The sequence below is a fragment of the Otolemur garnettii genome, unplaced genomic scaffold, assembly GCF_000181295.1.
Source record: "Otolemur garnettii isolate 467f Iridium unplaced genomic scaffold, OtoGar3 scaffold00090, whole genome shotgun sequence".
NCBI lineage: Eukaryota > Metazoa > Chordata > Mammalia > Primates > Galagidae > Otolemur > Otolemur garnettii.
Window position 1 is genome coordinate 280675 of NW_003852485.1, and position 11259 is coordinate 291933.

Genomic DNA, 11259 nt, shown 5'->3' on the forward strand with positions numbered 1-11259 from the left:
AGATCCCAGATATGTCTTACTGCAACTCCCAAGGTATGGGCCAAGTTAGCAAAGAAGAACATTGTTCTTCTCAGGCTAACTGCCCAAAGTGTGGGCCAAGTTAGCAAAGAAGAACATTGTTCCCTCATAGCTCCTGGGACCAAGGGTACTTTAGGAGCTCCTTCAGCAAGAATCCACAGTATAGCACAAGGGCAGACATCACCCTCTCATTGCCAGAAGGATAATTGGCTTCTCCTCTCACTTAGATGTCACCTTGAGAAGGAGAGGGAAAGGAAGACATTGAAGGGGAAAGGAAGGGCAAATCCACGTTTTGCCATGCCTAAAGTTCATACAATTTATAGAGTCCTCTTTAGGAAAAAGTATACTAAATTATATGTAATTTATTATAAGTGGAAAATTGCTAGGACCCCTCTCAGGCCTTGAAAGGGTCCCAGGAATGTAAGGGACCCAAAGTATAAGCATCACATAAATTCATCTCTGGGAAGAGACTCTGAAAAACTGAATAATTACTTCAAAGAGACCATTTAAAACCTACAGAGGTGAAGGTATGTGTCATTGGCATAGCCAGTGCATTTTGCTATCAATGGGAACCCCCCAAAGTACAATGCAGTTGACTGCAGCAAATAAAGTGAAATCAGAGCCTTAGTGTGTAAATTCTTACCACCTGCTACATTTTCCATGTTCAGAGATCTAAATGTCACTTTGCAAATTGCTCAAAAAGGAACAAGCTGCTGGAAGTCAGATTTTAGATTTATTACTCTATTAGTTTAACCTGATACATGCACTTAACCATGAGGGAGGTAAACGACTGGAAAGTAACAAATGTGAAGATGATTAAGGTCACTAGCTATCTAGCTTCCCCTGAAGATTTTTCACTTTTGTGGAATTGCTATACATATACATATATATATACACACATATATATACACTGAGCTAAAACCCACTCCATGGTGGTGGGCTCTCAGAGGGAACACAAGGTACTCTCTTTTCCAACTATACAGTTGTGTGAGGATAAATTTTTTTTAAAATGAACACTTCAATCAAAAAACTATTTCATGAAAGATTGAAATCTCTTAAAGCCAGATATTAAACAGATTTGCAAAAATGTGAAACGATGCCACTCTCCTCACTAATATTTTTGCTTTAAAAAATAATTCTTGGGTAATTTAGAGCCCCGCATGGGGGTGGGAATGTAAAATAGTAGGGTAGCGGTGCAAATAGGTATTGAGTCTGTGGGCCGACCTCGGTTCAGTCTCTGCTGCAGCTGTGATGGCTTAGCTAAGAGTGCCAAGGGTAGTTGGCCAAGAGGCCAATTATCAAAATCTTCAGCAGCAGTTCCCATCAGATTTATCCCAGAAAATTGCAGACCTCCTGGGCCTGGAGCTAGGCAAGGTGGCGACTAAGAAATTCAGCAACCACGGCTGGTAACTCAGCGGTTAGGGCACCAGCCACATACACCAGGACTGGTGGGTTCAAACCCCACCCGAGCCTGCTAAACAGCAATGATAACTACAACAAAAAAATAGCCAGGCATTGTGGCAGGTGCCTATAGTCCCAGCTCCTTGGGAGGCTGAGGCAAGAGAATCACTTAAGCCCAAGAGTTGGAGGTTGCTGTGAGCTGTGATGCCACAGCACTCTACTGAGGCCAACAAAGTGAGTCTCTGGAGAAAAAAAAAAAAAAAGAAATTTAGCAACCAGAACTGTGTGGAAATTGGTGAAAGTGTATGTGGAGAGGATGTCTACATTGTTCAGAATGGTTGTGGTGAAATCAGTGACAATTTAATGGAGCTTTTGATCATGATTAATGCCTGTAAGATTGTTTTAGCCAGCCAGGTTACTGCAGTCATCCATTCTTCCCATATGCCCAGCAGGATAAGAAGGGTAAGAGCCGGGCTCCAATTTCAGCCAAACTCGTTGCAAATATGCTGTCTGTAGCAAGCACTGATCACATTATCACCATGGACCTACATGCTTCTCAACTCCAGGGCTTTTTTGATATCCCAGTTAACAATCTATATGCAGAACCAGCTGTCCTGAAGTGGATAAAAGAGAATATATCTGAGTAGAGGGACTGCACTTTTATTTCACCTTATCCTGGTAGAGCTAAGGGAGTGACCTCTTCACTTGAATGTAGACTTTGCCTTGCTTCACAAGGGATTCAAGAAGTCTTATGAAGTGGACCACATGGTACTAGTGGGAGATGTGAAGGATCAGGTGGCCATCCTTGTTGAGGGCATGGCTGACACTTGTGGCACAATCTGCCGTGCAGCTAACAAACTTCTCCTAGCTGGAGCTACCAGAGTTCATGCTATCTTGACTAATGGAATCTTTTCTGGTTCAGCAATTTCCCATATCAACAATTTCCTTTATCAACTGTGCATGCTTTGAAGCAGTGGTAGTCACCAATACCATACCTCAGAAGGACAAGAGGAAGCATTGCTCCAAAACACAGGTGATCAACATCTCCATGATCCTCGCAGAAGCCATCAGGAAAACTCACAATGGGGAATCTGTTTCATACCTGTTCAGCCATGTCCCTTTATGACAGAATAACTTTTGAAGCATTTTAAAACCAAAGTCAACCCTATTCCCCCCAAATACAAAATAATTATTTTATATAGATAAACATATGCTATATAAATTTATTAGTGTGCTGCTTATGTTAACCATAACAAACTCATCACACATGATTTTTCAATAAATTAATAAATGTTTACATTTTTCTAATTTCTAATACAATAATATTAATATATATGGCCCACATAATTCAAGGTTCTTCAAGGACCCTCAATAATTGTTAAGAGAATAAAGGTTTCCTGAGACCAGAAGGTTTGAGAACTGTGGGTCTAGGAAAACCAAAGTGTTACAAAGCAGGCTTTATTGCAGAGGAATCAGCAATAAAATACTGTTCCACTTTTACGGCATAGGGGACCCAGCTGAGATAAAAGAACAAATATATCACAGATATCATATTAACAATGGCTTTAGGCCTCAACTGCAAAGTCACTCAAGTCTTTCCTGACCATCTTGTTCAAAGAGTCCTTCTCCAGTGTATCTCTGATTCTATCTCTCTCTGATCGCCTACCCCCATTCTCTCCTTGCCCCATTTCCTTTAGAGCACTTTTCAAAAATCTTTAGTTATCTTTTTTTTGGTTTTCTGTGTGTTTGTTTTCTGTAGTTCCCACTTTGTTCTTGCTTATCATCTGTCTCTTCCCCTGAACATCAGTTCCATGTAGACAAGGACCTACAATATCTTGTTAAATGTTTTGTCTCTAGCACCCAGACAAAATTCCCACACACAGTAAGAGCTTAATTAATATTGATTGATTGTCTGAATGAACTGACTAAATCTATGAAACACTTGCTTTCCAAGCTATAAAAATGAACATAATCTAGAAGTCTAGAAAACATTTAAAAATGTGATCTTTGCTCTTCCTTTATGACATGCCAAACATTTCTTGACTATCAAAGGAGCCACTGTTTTCCTGGAAGATTTTCTTGTGGAGCACCATGGTCTTACCCACAGCCAAGTCTATCTGGACCTCAAGCTAGGAAATATTTTCACTAGCGGAAGATGACACACAACTGCAGACCCCAAGGAAACTTGCTAGAGTATATCTAAGAGCAATAGACCCTTGTCACTGACCATTACTAGATTCTGACCAGATTTGCTGCTGCTTTCTGACTTAATTTGTTCTCATACCAGTAGCTCAGCCTCAGATTTGACCAGGATGTCAAAAAGTTCCACATCTACATATATAATATATATAGATAGTATACATGCATTATATACACACATGGTATATATGTGTGTATACACAAACATACACATGTACATACATACATGCATATACACATATTCATGCATATGGAGCTGACACTACTATGATAAATAACTATTTCTATCAAAGAGATAAGTATAGGTGTGATCCTGCCAATCACCCTCCCTCCACCCACCCTCCCCCTGCCCCTTCCCTCCCTCTCCCCTCTCCCCATGTTCCTGAGCGAAAATTGGGTTATAGCTTTCCTATGAAAGCTATAAATTAGTTTCATAGTAGGGCTGAGGACATTGGATACTTTTTCTTCCATTCTTGGGATACTTTGCTAAGAAGTACATTTTCCACTCCTATGGTTCATCCTATAAGGGTACATGTGAATCTCTCTAAATGTAGAATATAAATGTCTTAACACAATAACTAAGAAAAAGACATGAAGGCTATGTTAACCAGTTGGATGAAAGTACTTCAAATTGTATACAGAAACAGTACAATGTACCCCACGATAGTTTTAATGTATACTATTATGATTTAATTTTAAAAATTTTTTTAAAAGATAAGTATGTGCTAGACAAAAGGCTTTAAGTGTTTTTACTCAGGCGAAGGATATTTATCATATTCTGCATTTACAAAGAACACATATTACATATACAACTAGCATTCCCTTAAACAGAGGATCCAATTTTTGTCCACAAGTAGTTTAGGGACAGTGTTATTTAGGTCATTAAATTATATTTGCGACTACGTCTGCATAGATCTAAACAGGGTAACTGCTACCAAGATGTGCTATAGTTATGCCACTTAGTATACATCCTTTAACTGAGCTGGCTAACAACATGACCTTGCTTAAATCACTGAACCCTGTCATGGCATTTCTATTTATAAAATATAGGTAATAATACCTATCCTGGGAACTAGCCCTGAAAGGATGTTCTAAAGATGGATGAGATTAGTGATGGCAAAGTTCTCTGTTTAGAAGGTGCTATTTAAGGCTTGGCGCCCGTAGCACAGTGGTTATGACAGCAGCCACATGCACTCAGGTTGGCAGGTTCAGACTCAGGCCAGCTAAACAACACTGACAACTGCAATAAAAAAATAGCAGGACCTTGTGGCAGGCACCTGTAGTCCCAGGCTTGGGGAGCTGAGGCAAGAGAATTGCTTAAGCCCAAGAGTTTGAGGTTGCTGTGAGCTGTGACCCCCACTGCACTCTACCAAGGGTGAGACTCTGTCTCAAAAAAAAAAAAAAGGGTGCTATTTAAATCTCAAGTACTATTACTAGAGCTTTCTGCAATTTTTCAGCTAATGGATTATGCAACACCTGAGGACTAGAAGACACTTCATATTATTGATATTTCCCTCGGATTTTTTTTTCTCACCTCTCCTATTTATTATTTATTAAAATTCTATCTCTGATCTACCTAACAAGAAAAAGCAGAAAGCTTCTGTGTTTGGGCTGAATTTGCCAAGATCGCCTACCTGGACAGCTTAAAATGTACTACTTCTATGTCTGTGTAAATTTGTTTGAAGTCTTAGGATTTGAAGCTATCTAGTAGATGATTTGTGAGTTACTTCTCTTTAAAAAAAAAAACAACTTCCTTTTTGGTGTTTGATGTTTATGAAATAAAACAGGAAAGAAAATAATTTAAAATCCACACCTACACTAAAAATGCTTGTCTGGGAGGCTAACACGATCATTACAGGCTAAACGAGCAGAGTAGCATTAAATACTAACCATTTATAGTTGGTTGGATGAAGGAGAGAGATCAGGAAGGTTCAGTAATGGAGGTTCTTGCCATCAGGAGACAGAGATGAGGAGGTGGCAGTGTGACGGTGGGATAGGAAAGGTTTTTAAAAGCCTGCTTCACAGCCCTAACACAGTGACGGCCTCGCTCCCAGCAGCCTCCACCCCCAGCTTGCTCTCTGCTTAAAATCTCTTCTGGCCAAACCAATTCCATTTTGAGGGTGACTTAGTCTTTTCCCTTTTGACACAAGTTATTTCAACACTTAACTCAATGCCAGGATGGAGCTTACTGCTGAAAAATAGACCTAAGTTTTAAAAGGAAAATTCCTAGCAAGATACTTTATCTGGCCCCAATCTTTAACCCCATCACCTACAGGGTGCTGCTGCTTGTGAAGCAATTACCCAGTGAGCAGGCTGCTGCTGGGCAGAATAGAATATGAGGGAAAGGAAGAGGCTGTCTGGTGTTCCCAAATAAAAAGATGCGAACCGAGAGGAAGTGTAGCTTCATATTTTGTGACACCTTGGGTATATGCTAGGAAGTCTCAGGAGAGCTGCTTTAATTTAGAGTTAATGTTAAACTCTGCTTAATTAGCATTGCTGTAGCGGATTTCACTTTTCCCTGTCAGGGGAAGAGTGTGCTATATTACAGTCTTCCTGTTGCAAAATATGAAATTATATCATGGGGGTGAAGAAGTGATTTGAGAACTGAATGACTTGCTGGCAAGGGAGAATCAGACAGGATGGCACTTTGCTGATTAAGAGGAGTGGTTTGCTAAGCAAATGGGAGAACACAGAATGGAACAATGGAGAGAAACCTTAGTATGACATCACTACTTTGGAAACTATTATAAACTGGCGGGTGTGGGGGTGGGGTGGGGTTAGGGAACCCGTAAGCAACTCCCAACAAAAAATGAGTCAATCACTCCTGGACATTCTGTGATAAAAAGCATTAAGAATGCTTCAACCTAAAACCCTTGAATTTCATATAATTCATCTGTCCCTGATGGAAGTGTAAAAGAATAACAGAGATGGAAATAGCTCCTACTTTTGGCAGATATCACCAATTGCTCTCCCTTAATCTCATGCTCTGACACTTGCTTCTGCTTTGCTTTGTTTCCATTTACACATAAAACTCTGCAGCCTTTATTCCTTAAATCAAGTTCCTTCCTTGGGTGCCGAGCAAGAGGCAGCATGCTTGCTGCAATCTGTTGCTGACTTCATCTGCAGTGAACTGGGAAGCACAAGATTAGTTGTTTCTGGAAGGGTCACCAGACAATAATTTCTGGCCATTGCATAAAATACAAGCAGGCTGGAGGAGTTTTAATAGGTTAACAACAACCAGTTGACCAGAGAAACAAATTCGAGCTGTGGTTATCCCACAAATGGTTTGCTAAATGAACTGTCCTGCTCACAGTCTCAGGAGAAAAGTTCTGAGGTTAATCAGTCTTCAGCTCTCTTGGCTCTGCCACAGGGAACTATTGTCATCTCAGAATAAAGAGATGATTATTCAGCTCTCTGACGCAAGTCAAAACACACTTGCATCTCCTGCTCACAAGGAGCCTGCATAAAATGGGTACTGAGCTGGGAGAACAGGTGTGTTTGTGCTTGGAGAAAGCGGCTAGGGATATGAAAATGACTTAGCAGCTGGTGAAAAAGAAGATTGAAGTTGTGCCAGGCAGAGGGTGTTTTTTTCCTAATTATGCAAAAGCCTTCATTTCATTGATCATGTTGTTCTCTTCTTTCTCCATCTAAATAACATGAAATCTATGTAACAACTCTTTGGGGGAAGACATTGCCAGGAATGCTTATTAATGGGATGAAGGTTAAGAAATAATCTTTAGTGGAAAACCTTGCTATTTTCTCAGGGTTTGTGAACCATAGTACATTTAATTAGAAAAAAAAAGATACATTAAAATGAGATGTAGTCATTCAAGCTGGGAAAAACTGTCAACAGAAAGGGTAACCTCTGACAATAAGACCCAGGAAACCTGAAAGGCTCTTTTGATATTTGCACTGTTATTCAACTGTTGGCATTCATTCATTCTCTCATTCCATAAAAATTTATCAGGCATGTATTTTATGCCAGGCATTGAGTTTCACTTTTAGAAAACAAGGATGAAAAATGCAATTTCTGCCTTCTTCGGTGGCTCACAATCTAGGGGTGAAAAAATGTTTTCACCCTAGCCCAGCTAAAATGTGGTTGGGGTAGCTGCTTGGATAGAACTTTATTCTAACTGTAAAGATTAGTCTGTCCTTGGGTGGCTCCTGTTGCTCAATGGGTAGGGTGCCAGCCCCATATACTGAGGGTGGTGGGTTCAAACCTGGCCCCAGCCAAACTGCAACAAAAAATAGCCAGGCATTGTGGCAGACGCCTGTAGTCCCAGCTACTCGAGAGGCTGAGGCAATAGAATCACCTAAGCCCAGGAGTTGGAGGTTGCTGTGAGCTGTGATGTCATCGCACTCTACCAAGGGTGACAAAGTGAGTAAAAAAAAAAAAAAAAAAGATTAGTCTGTGCTTTCATTTCAGGGGCAAATTCAATTTTTAAAAGTTGAATCCTAGTTGAATTCTTCTGATGGTTGGTGAGAAACTTGGTAAATGATTTGAATTAAGGATGAGAACTTTGTTCATCCATATGTGACCACGTGAGCCACAGGTCTATGTCTCCCCCTTGGGTTGCTCTGTGATCCCATAGTGGTCCTAAATGAATGTGTGACCCAGATTTGCTCATCTTTTCCAAACCCAAATGAAGTAAGAGAAAACAACAAAACCAGAAAACCTCCGACATTCACACAGAAAAGAACAACTGCTTCAAAACGTGTCTGTGACATCACTGTCCTTTGCATGGGTTCTCTTTCATTTGAGGAAGCAATGTGTGCCAAGCGACCACGGAGTGGAGGGTACCTCCTGACTCTGCAGCTTGTGGTTGTGAACCAACATTACACATCTCTTCAAACTGCCAGAAACTGTATCAGCAGTCCTCAGAGCTGGAAACAGCAGTCACAGAATGAGGTTCCATAGCTCTCTGTGTGACTTACAAAATGTCAATCATTGTGTGGTCTCAGATACATTGACTTGCTCACTGTTTGGTAACATTGCAATGACAATGTGTTTTAAATATATGCTGGAAGGACAATTTAAATACTTGACAGCAGTGAGAGTCAAGACAGACCATATTTTCTTTTCTGAATCTAGTATGCAAGAGAATCTGCACACACTGCCAGTGTTTCATTGTCATTTACATAGGCTTCAATGGGAAAAGCATTGGTTTCGGTTAAGCAGGCATTTTGCTGGTTGATTTCACCTTGAGAGCCTAATACAGAGTGGAAAGTTATAGCTGATGAAAACAAAGAGGGCTAGAGCTTAAGGGACCCACCTAAAGGTTTCTTATTCATTTTGCTCACCCTCTGCATCACCTTTCTCCTTAAATAAACTCCATTCTTAGCCTCAGGCTACTGTCCTGGAACTTGCACCTTTAAAATGATCCATGCAACACTCTAAAAACGGCCTGCCATTTTTATTGGGGGGAATGATCCAAGAAGAATATAAAAAAGGAAAAGACACGAAACACAGCGCGGCAGGATAATTTATTGAAATAGTTAATGTGCTTTCTTCTCAAATTATTTTCCCTCTTCAGCCCCTTTCCACAAAAAAGAGCCAAACCCTTTGTACTCCTTTGCTCCAGAATATGTTTTCTTCCTGCCCTTTTTTTTCCCAGAAATTATAAGCTCCTTGAAGGCGTATGTAATGAGGATGATGAGAAACAAGTTGGCCTGACACACAGAGAGGTTTCCTCTTATCTAGAGAGTGAGGAGCCTGAGACCTGCATCCCCTCCCTCTGATGGCAGAGGGAGATGTTTATGGCCAATGTCATCACAAAAGCAGCCTGGTGGGTGGTGGTGGCTTCCAGAGGACCACACTAGCTTAGACAAACAACATTTTTAAAGTAAACATATTGTTCCTAGATGAAGAATGCTGCTTCTGTGTTAACCAGTCTGGACTCTTCAGAGATGCAGCCAAGAAATCAGCTGAACCGGATGCCAACCTCCAAAGACAAAGAGAAAACAGCCTGCAATCTTGGTTTGCCTCACAAAGCTGGCTCCCCTGGATCCTCCCTCTAAACACCCCTTAACTTCTTTGATACCTTTGTGTGTCCCAGGTCTGCTCCTTATGCAAACTGCAATCCAGTTCATTCAAATCACAGTTTGCAACTTAACCCAACAACATGTCACCCAAGTCCTCCTTCTGAAAGAGGCTTGCTCAAAACAACACCAAAATCTTTCTAACCCAGATGACTCTCCCAACCCCCTAAACGTGTTCGTACTGCCATCCAGCAGGAAGCAGTTTTGAGAGATTTCTGTGCCCCTGTTCCCTAAAATAAAAGTGGGGGGTTGTAGAAAAGGAATTCTCATAACCCTCACAGGAGTGCAGCCATTTTAGAAAACAAGCAATGCCCTCCCCAGATTCCTGAAGTGCCTCAAGGCTGGAGTTCCTAGAAATACCCTACCCATATCCTAGCAGGTACTAGGGATATGCCCATAATCCTGATCCTCCTCCCTACTGTAGACGAGCCCTGGGGCCATAGGCCACTCCAGCCCCTTCCTCCTTCCAACTATACTGATAAGGCTAATAAAAACCTTTTGCAGCCCTGTGGGAGCTGTGATGGCACGTGCTAAGTCTCCATTCTGCTTTTCCCCTCTATTAAAGTTTTCCTTTGTCCCCGGAAAAAGTAAATAAATAAATAAACAAATAAAAGTAAACATACTGAACCATACTGGCTCTGCTCTGATTTTCTAGGCAAAATCTGGACCCCTAGAAGGGAGAAAAAGAAAAATGACAGGACAAAGATTGAATTTCCTGCCAGCTCAGTAACTTATAGAAAATAAAGTAATATGTCATTTCTTATTCACACAAGTTTGTGATTCCAAATATAAAAAAAATGTAGATTAACCACATTTGTTAGCAATTTCTCTGCTTGAAAAAGGTGTCTTTTTCTCCCAGGGAATGTGTGGCTGCTTTTATTTCTTTCTTGGCTGCACTTTGTAGGGCACTGTTGACTTCTAGCATCTATTATTGGGTCTTGATTGTATTTTACAATTTTTAGTAGAACATCAAAAACTGTGAAGACTATGAGATTTTTACCCCATTGATTATTTAGCCTGACACAGTGTTATGGATGCTGGCTGATGACACAAGACTCTTGGGTCAAGGACAAAAGTCTTTATTACTAGTGGCACAGAAAATAAAATGAGTAGCATATATTGTGTCAGTTCCTCCCTGTCTGCAAGTCCCACAAAGGCAACATAGATGGGCTCAGACAGATTCCTATGCAAGCATTGGGCTGCATTTCAAAAAAAGTGGCCCTCAGCTTAGGGAATCTGAATCTTTTTTTACTGGACAGCAAAAATACATGGCCTTTACCACAGAGAGAGACACTATAGCTTCAAAGGCAGTTTGCTGTACTACCTTAATTGAAAAAGCATTCCAGGGCAAAGTATAGTTCACATCTCTGCTCCTATGATGGCAAAAATGAGGGAGATCCATGGAAAATTGTTCTCAGCTGTGTTAAGCCTGCTGTAACACTTACAAAGGCTAAAGAAGCATGGCCTCAATCCTCCAGGAATTCAGGAAAGCGATCAATTAGCTGATGTGGAACTACAAGCAAAGAACCCCACTTTGCAGTGCTTCTCTTTCTGTGATTATAAAACAGGAATGATATCTGCCCACTCACTGCTTATTTTGAG

General features: G+C 40.8%; 1 pseudogene; it reads left to right on the forward strand.

Annotated features, from left to right (window-relative positions):
• The first annotated feature begins 791 nt into the window (after positions 1–791).
• Positions 792–2545, forward strand: LOC100941373 (annotated as a pseudogene).
• The last annotated feature ends 8714 nt before the right edge of the window (positions 2546–11259 follow it).